Below are 10,676 nucleotides of genomic sequence, written 5' to 3' on the forward strand. Positions count from 1 at the left end.
CTGGAGAGAGTTTCGGGGGTCAACGCCCTCCTGTCCTCTTCAATACTTCGGAGAAACTGGTCGATCTCTTTCTGACAGACTTAGGGAGCACAAAAATAGCGTTAGGCTTGCCGACACTAACAATGCTCTTTTCTGTCACGTCAGAGATCATAGCCATCCTATTGACTGGTCTTCTGCTAAAACTGTCTTCCCTACTTCCAACTCGAACAGTCGCCGTCTAGTTGAATAAACTCTAATACACAACTTTCCTTGTATGAACCTTAGCCCTGGCTTCGTCTCTGTAGATGTCTTCCTCTCCCACTACATTGTAAAATGCTCCAAACTTCAGAACACCCGTGACTTACCTGGAGTTTACCTGGAGAGAGTTCCGGGGGTCAACGCCCCCGCGGCCCGGTCTGTGACCAGGCCTCCTGGTGGATCAGAGCCTGATCAACCAGGCTGTTGCTGCTGGCTGCACGCAAACCAACGTACGAGCCACAGCCCGGCTGGTCAGGAACCGACTTTAGGTGCTTGTCCAGTGCCAGCTTGAAGACTGCCAGGGGTCTGTTGGTAATCCCCCTTATGTATGCTGGGAGGCAGTTGAACAGTCTCGGGCCCCTGACACTTATTGTATGGTCTCTTAACGTGCTAGTGACACCCCTGCTTTTCATTGGGGGGATGTTGCATCGTCTGCCAAGTCTTTTGCTTTCGTAGTGAGTGATTTTCGTGTGCAAGTTCGGTACTAGTCCCTCTAGGATTTTCCAGGTATATATAATCATGTATCTCTCCCACCTGCGTTCCAGGGAATACAGGTTCAGGAACCTCAAGCGCTCCCAGTAATTGAGGTGTTTTATCTCCGTTATGCATGCCATGAAGGTTCTCTGTACATTTTCTAGGTCAGCAATTTCACCTGCCTTGAAAGGTGCTGTTAGTGTGCAGCAATATTCCAGCCTAGATAGAACAAGTGACCTGAAGAGTGTCATCATGGGCTTGGCATCCCTAGTTTTGAAGGTTCTCATTATCCATCCTGTCATTTTTCTAGCAGATGTGATTGATACAATGTTATGGTCCTTGAAGGTGAGATCCTCCGACATGATCACTCCCAGGTCTTTTACGTTGGTGTTTCGCTCTATTTTGTGGCCAGAATTTGTTTTGTACTCTGATGAAGATTTAATTTCCTCATGTTTACCATATCTGAGTAATTGAAATCTCTCATCGTTGAACTTCATATTGTTTTCTGCAGCCCACTGAAAGATTTGGTTGATGTCCGCCTGGAGCCTTGCAGTGTCTGCAATGGAAGACACTGTCATGCAGATTCGGGTGTCATCTGCAAAGGAAGACACGGTACTGTGGCTGACATCCTTGTCTATGTCAGATATGAGGATGACGAACAAGATGGGAGCGAGTACTGTGCCTTGTGGAACAGAGTTTTTCACTGTAGCTGCCTCGGACTTTACTCTGTTGACTACTACTCTCTGTATTCTGTGTTTTCCTGTTATTCCTTTAGCACGCATTTTGTGCGCTATTATGCCATGGTCACACTTGTCGAAGGCTTTTACAAAGTCTGTATATATTACATCTGCATTCTTTTTGTCTTCTAGTGCATATAGGACCTTGTCGTAGTGATCCAATAGTTGAGACAGACAGGAGCGACCTGTTCTAAACCCATGTTGCCCTGGGTTGTGTAATTGATGGGTTTCTAGATGGGTGGTGATCTTGCTTCTTAGGACCCTTTCAAAGATTTTTATGATATGGGATGTTAGTGCTATTGGTCTGTAGTTCTTTGCTGTTGCTTTACTGCCCCCTTTGTGGAGTGGGGCTCCACATTTTTTCTTTTTCTTTTTCTTCTTCTCCCTCTTCCCCTTTCCTCTTTCCTTTTCTCCTCTGGATTGTCTTTCTCTCTTCTGTCTCGTGTTTCTGTTCCTTCTTCATTTATTTCACCACTTCCCCTTTCACGCACCTCTGTGTGCGCTTCGCACAGGCGACGGGCTGGAGTTTTGAGACTCTATGACCGCGGGTTCAATCCCGGCCGGGGGTATGGTTTGGTGCGCTTGCTCTCCCTCAGTGGACACCTAGCTCTCTTGCAGTGCTCCCCTTTCTTTTATATTTGACTGGCTCGTCCTCCTTATTTCCCACTTCTACCACTACCACTACTACTACCTCTTCTATTACCACTACTACTACAACTACTGATGAAATTAAGACACATGTGCGGCGTCTGGTTGTCTTTGTTGTGGACGTTTCGCCATCCAGTGGCTGGCTGGATGGCGAAACGTCTACGATAGGGATGCCCGGGTGTTGCGCATGTGTCTTAATTTCATCTTGTCAGTATTATATACCATTCTTGTACTACTACTACTACTACTACTACTACTACCACCACCTCTTCCTGCCTATATATAGCCATCCTGCTCCACTTCTGGTTGTACCTTCTATGACAGGTACCATTCTCTGATCCACGTTCGCCTTACCCTTTGGGTTAAGACATGGCTCAGTTCTACACTCCTCTCTAGCTCTAAACGTCGCATGTCCCTTCCTTCCCGCTCACCCCACCGGAGTCCCAACAGAAGAGCCTGAATTTCTCTTCTCAATATCTGTCCCACGATCGCCTCGCTGCTGGGTTAAGCCCTGGCTCTATTTCTACGACTAAGAACACTCCTCTCCAGCACTGTTCTTCGTCTGTCCCGTCTTCCCCGCTCATCCCATTTGGGATCTTACCTGAACTTTCGTTCGTTCGTTCGTTCGTTACTTCTGGTTAGTATGACTGTGTCAATGGTCCAAGTCGGACCGAAACGTCGTCGTAAACTTCTCTCTTTTATGTGCGGGTTATTTGTGTATCGTTCCAGTCACGGTATTGTGCCTTTCTTTGTTATTTATTGTTATTTAAATTGAATTTGGTGAAGGCTCCCTCGTGACTGATCCCATTTTGTCGGTCTGGGGCTCCGCGCATACATGTCTGAACCTCGATTATGTTGTGATCCGAGTATATTGTTTTTGATATGGTGACATTTCGTATCAGATCATCATTGTTAGTGAAGATGAGGTCCAGTGTATTCTCCAGTCTAGTAGGCTCTATTATTTGTTGGATTAAGTTGAATTTTATGCAGAGATTTAAAAGCTCGTGTGTGTGTGTGAGTTCTCGTCAGAGCTGCCTCGGTGTTATCACTACAACAACATTATTTGCTATATTTCTCCATTTTAGGTGCCTTAAGTTGAAATCCCCCAGGAGCAAGATGTTGGGGGCAGGAGCTGGAAGGTTTTCCAGACAGTGGTCAATTCTCAACAGCTGTTCCTGGAAGTGCTGGAACGTTGTATCTGGAGGCTTGTAGACTATCACAATGACTAGATTTTGGTTCTCGATCTTTACCGCTAAAACTTCAACTACATCATTTGAGGCATTAAGCAGTTCTGTACAAATAAGTGACTCTGCGATATACAGGCCAACCCTTCACCCCCCTTTTGTCTGTTCACTCTGTCGCATCTGTATAGGTTGTAACCTGGGATCCATATTTCGTTGTCCAAGTGATCGTTTATGTGGGTCTCTGTGAAAGCCGCAAACATTGCATTTGCCTCTGCAAGCAGTCCATGGATGAAAGGTATTTTGTTATTCGTTGTTGGCTTTAGACCCTGTATATTTGCAAAGAAGAATGTATTGGTGGTACTGGGGAGGACTTTTTTTTCCGGCACTAGTATCTGTATCTGTTGGTTTGGAGTGGAGGCCATCGACTGTGGTTCCATTCCAGAAATGACTGGATTTGGCGTACGATTTCTGCCATTTCTTACCAGTTTTTTTCCTTCCTGGCACTAAAAAACCTCTCCCTCTTGAGTGACTGTGGCTACCCAGGTTTTCCCATGGCCTGGATGTTTTGTATCTTTTTGTCCCCTTTAGATGGTGTGCCTGGCAATTTAAGTTATAGCACAGTCTTTCCTGTACTGAAGAGGGACACATTTCAGAGTGAAAAAGCTTACAGGAAGGGAGTTTGCATTTTCCTGTTGTCATATGGGCACGACATTTTCTAGGGTGGTCAAAGTTGCAAGTCCCATCTGTTTTTCCAAATTTCCCATGCTTGCAGATACCAAGTGCATAGTATGTGCACAGGCTTGGTTTCCGTTTGCCTTGGGTTTCTGTCACAGTATTCCCTGTTGGTGCATGTTTACCTGTCTCATTCCTATCCTCACTAGTACTAACAATGGAATATCAGCTAAATGGGTGTTATGAGGAAGGGGGGGGGGGCGGCAGTACGGAAACATGGTGTAACTCAAGGACAGATTGGCAGAGTTACATAAGGGTAGATTTGATGCGGTACGTGTAAGGGCGGGAATGGAGGCTGTGCTGTGGGAGGATAAACCTTCGGGAAGTGTTTTGCGAGGTTTTAGGGTAAGGCAGAAGGATTCGACTATTTTAAACTTGGTGGTAAGTGAGGATATGGGTGGTTATCATAAGGGACAGGTACTGAATACTACAGAAGGCATGAGCAATTATGCTGATTTCTGGTTCCAAAAGAAGTGGGGGAAGGGGGAGGAGGGCGATGCTATTGAGAAGGTGTGGGAGGGAGAGGCTTAGGGTCATGTGGAGAAGAGGGCATGGGGATGGGAGGTGAGATTAGCATGGGGGAAGTTGAGGCTGTGTTCAACATGAGTACTGGCAAGGCACCGGGTATAGATGGGATTTCAAATGATTTTTATAGAATTCAATGGGAGCACATTAAGTACTGTCTGGTGAGGGTCATGAATTGTATGCGACGGGAGGGACAGTTAGGACAGACTCAGCGAACGGGTGTAGTCGTATTAGTACGCAAAAAGCAAGAGGGAAGAGTATTGAGTACAGAGCTATTTCGCTAATGTGTGCCGACTACAAGATTTTCGCAAAGATACTGGGCAATAGGATGAAAAAGGTGTTAGGTGGGGTTATTCATAAGGGGCAGATGGGTATTCCGAGCAGAAGCATGAGAGATGGGCATGGCCGAATTAGGGATTTTTTGGAGGGTTGGAATGGGGGAGGGCTTTTGGGTATTGATTGGGAAAATGCGTACGACTGTGTGGATAGAAACTTTCTGAGGGCTAGTTTGTTGCATCTCGGTTTTGGCATGGGAGTGGTGAGGTGGGTTGATACAATGTATTCATCTGCAATGGTGCGGGTACAAATTAATGGCAGGTTGGGAAGGCCAGTAAGGATGGAGAGGGGTTTGAGACAGGGGTGTCCCCTGTCTCAAATATTGTTTGCTTGTATGCAGCATCCATTTTATGGGCTCTTTGGAAAATACTGTACATATTTTCCAGAAATACAGTAGTTATATGTAAATAGATGGCCATACTGTATTTAATAATATTTATGTCATAAAAAATGGGAAATTTTCTGCACCTGCACAGAAGAACAGTCGCCATTTTGTTTGAATTGGACACTAACGGTAGTATGGAAAATTTTCTAGGGTGCTTACCTGTATGTACCTCAACATTATATACATACCAGTAAACTCATTGGGAGACAACCATATTGTTTACCGTAGTCACCCCGTGTAGACATGTGAGAAAACTTAACCACCCCTGGTCGCGGCAAGTGGTTCCTTCGACCTCACAATCTTATCCATATCTATCCGAGACCAGTATGGATTGGATAGCACCCACAAGTACGGTGCTACTAATTAATTGTGGACTGTATAGATTATATTAGTGTAACTGAATGAAGAGGGGGGGGGGGTAGGTTACACATGGATATATCCATCAAGGAAAACCACTTGTACATAATCTCTCCACTTACCAGATATTCTCTGGTGGTCACTTGATGTAGCTGGATCACTCATAACCTATCTAATCACAACATACCTAACTGGCCAGCATCAGTCTGCTATAACTAGAAAGGTTACTTAACTGTGGGTGATTGATACTCCTTATTTCCTCCATTCCCCATCTCATTTCGAAGTCCTGCTACACCGACACGGTTCTTATTCCGGCAGGACGAGGTATCCGTTGGTTTGTCCCGGTTTAGAAGTCGTGATTCCATAAATCTTCATTATCCCCGGTACGAGAGTCACACGTTCACTCGGAGCAGGGCGCTCTATTTCACATCCCGCATTCTCTTAACTCAATGTTATTATCACTGATTACATTACCATTCACAAGACGATTTAACGTCTCATAACTATTATACAAATTAGAGGTCACTCCATTAAGATCTGAGGCCGATGAGCGAGGATTAACACACGGGTATTTCCCCTGGACACACACCATGGCCGTGCACCAGTCACACCCCGTCAAACCATTATTCACTAATTTTACCACCCTTTTACGGTGGTCCCTTAAATCACGTTCCCTCACTCTTCACCAGGAACAGTTACGACACTTCCTATTATGAAATGAGGCCTATATTAATCCTTAGGCCGCCGTGAATGCCAATTTCGTGGTTCCATGCTTTCCCAGCCTCCTCACCACATTCAAAACACTCCCACCTCCCCATGGCCCGAGTCCCCCAATACCCCCGCACATCCACGCATGCGCAAAGGGAACTCTTGGTTCTACCCTATTGTCAAATACATTTTTGACTCATATTGCCTGGTCACAGACCGGGCCGCGGGGGCGTTGACCCCCGAAACTCTCTCCAGGTAAACTCCAGGTATTGACACATTAAACACCTATTAGGCGCTATAGCTTCGGAAAATCAAAAATTTTCCACAGGTAGTGTATAATGGGAAGAATTTTTCGTGCTCTAGAGGTTAAAATTGGGTTGACACCTCTCAAATAGGAGGGGAAATTGTTGGATGTGCATTCCTGCATAACTTGAGATATCAGGCGACTGGACAAGACAGCTCCAGGAACCTCAGATAAGTCTGTTATGTTTAACTCTGGCCAGTGTTATTTTCATAGATAGACAGTGAGGTTTTCTGAGTATGATACACATTAATCTCCAGTCAAATTGGTGAGTGTTATGATTAAGATATATTCTCCTTCTGTTGTATAAATGTGTGTATATATATATATATATATATATATATATATATATATATATATATATATATATATATATATATATATATATATATATATATATATATATATATATATATATATATTATATAATCATTTATTATTTTTAATATACAGTCCACAAATTTATATATTTACCAGAATTCCTGGTGATGTATTTTTTATTTATAATTAATAGGTCCAGAGCAACTTGTGGATATGACAGTGGTAGGTATCGAAGGGGGACATTTTTTGCGACCTAGGTGTCCCAAATTCCTACTTGTTTAACTAATAAATAATAATTATCTTTGTTCATCTACTGTTATGTACATAATGATACATTTAGATAAATGCAATTTTCCACATTTAATTTGCCCGTTGGTCCTTCTTGAACCGGAGGTAATTAGTGAAGTCATTAATTAGTTAATTACTTAATAATTATATGTGAAATGACAGAAGGAGGTGGATGTTTAGTTCACAAATTTACTTAATGTGCAGTGGATTATAATTATTACAATATTAATTTGGATAAGTCAAGTGTTTACCTGGACCTGGAGTTTACCTGGAGAGAGTTCCGAGGGTCAACGCCCCCGTGGCCCGGTCTGTGACCAGGCCTCCTGGTGGATCAGAGCCTGATCAACCAGGCTGTTGCTGCTGGCTGCACGCAAACCAACGTACAAGCCACAGCCCGGCTGATCAGGAACCGACTTTAGGTGCTTGTCCAGTGCCAGCTTGAAGACTGCCAGGGGTCTGTTGGTAATCCCCCTTATGTATGCTGGGAGGCAGTTGAACAGTTTCGGGCCCCTGACACTTATTGTATGGTCTCTTAACGTGCTAGTGACACCCCTGCTTTTCATTGGGAGGATGTTGCATCGTCTGCCAAGTCTTTTGCTTTCGTAGTGAGTGATTTTCGTGTGCAAGTTCGGTACTAGTCCCTCTAGGATTTTCCAGGTATATATAATCATGTATCTCTCCCGCCTGCGTTCCAGGGAATACAGGTTTAGGAACCTCAAGCGCTCCCAGCAATTGAAGTGTTTTATCTCCGTTATGCGCGCCGTGAAGGTTCTCTGTACATTTTCTAGGTCAGCAATTTCACGTGCCTTGAAAGGTGCTGTTAGTGTGCAGCAATATTCCAGCCTAGATAGAACAAGTGACCTGAAGAGTGTCATCATGGGCTTCGCCTCCCTAGTTCTGAAGGTTCTCATTATCCATCCTGTCATTTTTCTAGCAGATGCGATTGATACAATGTTATGGTCCTTGAAGGTGAGATCCTCCGACATGATCACTCCCAGGTCTTTGACGTTGGTGTTTCGCTCTATTTTGTGGCCAGAATTTGTTTTGTACTCTGATGAAGATTTAATTTCCTCGTATTTACCATATCTGAGTAATTGAAATTTCTCATCGTTGAACTTCATATTGTTTTCTGCAGCCCACATTGCAGTCACTTGTTTGCACAGAACTGCTTAATGCCTCAAATGATGTAGTGGAAGTTTTAGCAGTAAAGGTCGAGAACCAATTATTGCTATATTATATAATGTGTATAGCCTGTAGATGAATGTGGAATGCTTATGGCTTTTCTAGTTTTGTGGCTAACTCGTAAGACTTGTGGTAAGGCGAGTATGTGTGACTGTAGGGAACTTATGTACTGGGGGGTTAGGTGAGTAAGAGTATGTACTTTGTTTTATCATGAGATTGTGATGTAGGTTCTTTCATTTATTGATTATTTGTGTTGGTTGTGAGTAACCGATATATTTATATATTTATCATAATATTCTTCTTATTGTATTGTATTGTGCATTGGCAATATGTAAATAGTGTATACCCGAAGGGATTATGGATTTAATCATATTATTGAACCTGCTACAGGGGTCACCTACATGTTATGTTCTTGTTGTTGTTCTTGTGTAAATAGGGTTAAGATTACCCATCTTTCTTCATGTTATGTTTTGTCACAAGCGATATTTTCTAGTATATTTGTGTAACCTCTTGTGTTTGTTAATATTGTGTTTGTTATTTGCTATTGTACGTTCTGAGGGATTGTGTTTCAAAATGTGTTTATATTAAATGTGTATCAACCCTTGTTTAAGGGGTTTTTATGTTAAGCTATGTATTGTATTTTAAATAAAATATAAAAAAAAATAATGGAACAAGTGGAATTAATTTACAATATGGGATGCGACTCAGACCAGGTGGTCAACACCAGGTACCTGCCAGGTGGTCAACACCAGGTACCTGCCAGGTGGTCAACACCAGGTACCTGCCAGGTGGTCAACACCAGGTTCCTGCCAGGTGCTCAACACCAGGTACCTGCCAGGTGGTCAACACCAGGTACCTGCCAGGTGGTCAACACCAGGTACCTGCCAGGTGGTCAACACCAGGTACCTGCCAGGTGGTCAACACCAGGTACCTGCCAGGTGGTCAACACCAGGTACCTGCCAGGTGGTCAACACCAGGTTCCTGCCAGGTGGTCAACACCAGGTACCTGCCAGGTGGTCAACACCAGGTACCTGCCAGGTGGTCAACACCAGGTACCTGCCAGGTGGTCAACACCAGGTACCTGCCAGGTGGTCAACACCAGGTACCTGCCAGGTGGTCAACACCAGGTTCCTGCCAGGTGGTCAACACCAGGTACCTGCCAGGTGGTCAACACCAGGTACCTGCCAGGTGGTCAACACCAGGTACCTGCCAGGTGGTCAACACCAGGTACCTGCCAGGTGGTCAACACCAGGTACCTGCCAGGTGGTCAACACCAGGTACCTGCCAGGTGGTCAACACCAGGTACCTGCCAGGTGGTCAACACCAGGTACCTGCCAGGTGGTCAACACCAGGTACCTGCCAGGTGGTCAACACCAGGTACCTGCCAGGTGGTCAACACCAGGTACCTGCCAGGTGGTCAACACCAGGTACCAGCCAGGTGGTCAACACCAGGTACCTGCCAGATGGTCAGCACCAGGTACCTGCCAGGTGGTCAACACCAGGTACCTGCCAGGTGGTCAACACCAGGTACCTGCCAGGTGGTCAACACCAGGTACCTGCCAGGTGGTCAACACCAGGTACCTGCCAGGTGGTCCACACTAGGTACCTGCCAGGTGGTCAACACCAGGTACCTGCCAGATGGTCAGCACCAGGTACCTGCCAGGTGGTCAACACCAGGTACCTGCCAGGTGGTCAACACCAGGTACCTGCCAGGTGGTCAACACCAGGTACCTGCCAGGTGGTCAGCACCAGGTACCTGCCAGGTGGTCAACACCAGGTACCTGCCAGGTGGTCAACACCAGGTACCTGCCAGGTGGTCAACACCAGGTACCTGCCAGGTGGTCAACACCACCATCACCGCCCACACAGTCTCCCACCATCACCACCCACACTGTCTCCCACCGTCACCACCCACACTGTCTCCCACCATCACCACCCACAGTCTCCCACCGTCACCACCCACACTGTCTCCCACCGTCACCGCCCACACTGTCTCCCACCATCACCGCCCACACTGTCTCCCACCATCACCACCCACACTGTCTCCCACCATCACCGCCCACACTGTCTCCCACCGTCACCGCCCACACTGTCTCCCACCATCAGTCTCCCACCATCACCACCCACACTGTCTCCCATCACCACCCACACTGTCTCCCACCATCACCGCCCACACTGTCTCCCACCATCACCACCCACACTGTCTCCCACCGTCACCACCCACACTGTCTCCCACCATCACCGCCCACACTGTCTCCCAC

This window comes from Cherax quadricarinatus, chromosome 8 (genome assembly GCF_038502225.1).
Source record: "Cherax quadricarinatus isolate ZL_2023a chromosome 8, ASM3850222v1, whole genome shotgun sequence".
NCBI lineage: Eukaryota > Metazoa > Arthropoda > Malacostraca > Decapoda > Parastacidae > Cherax > Cherax quadricarinatus.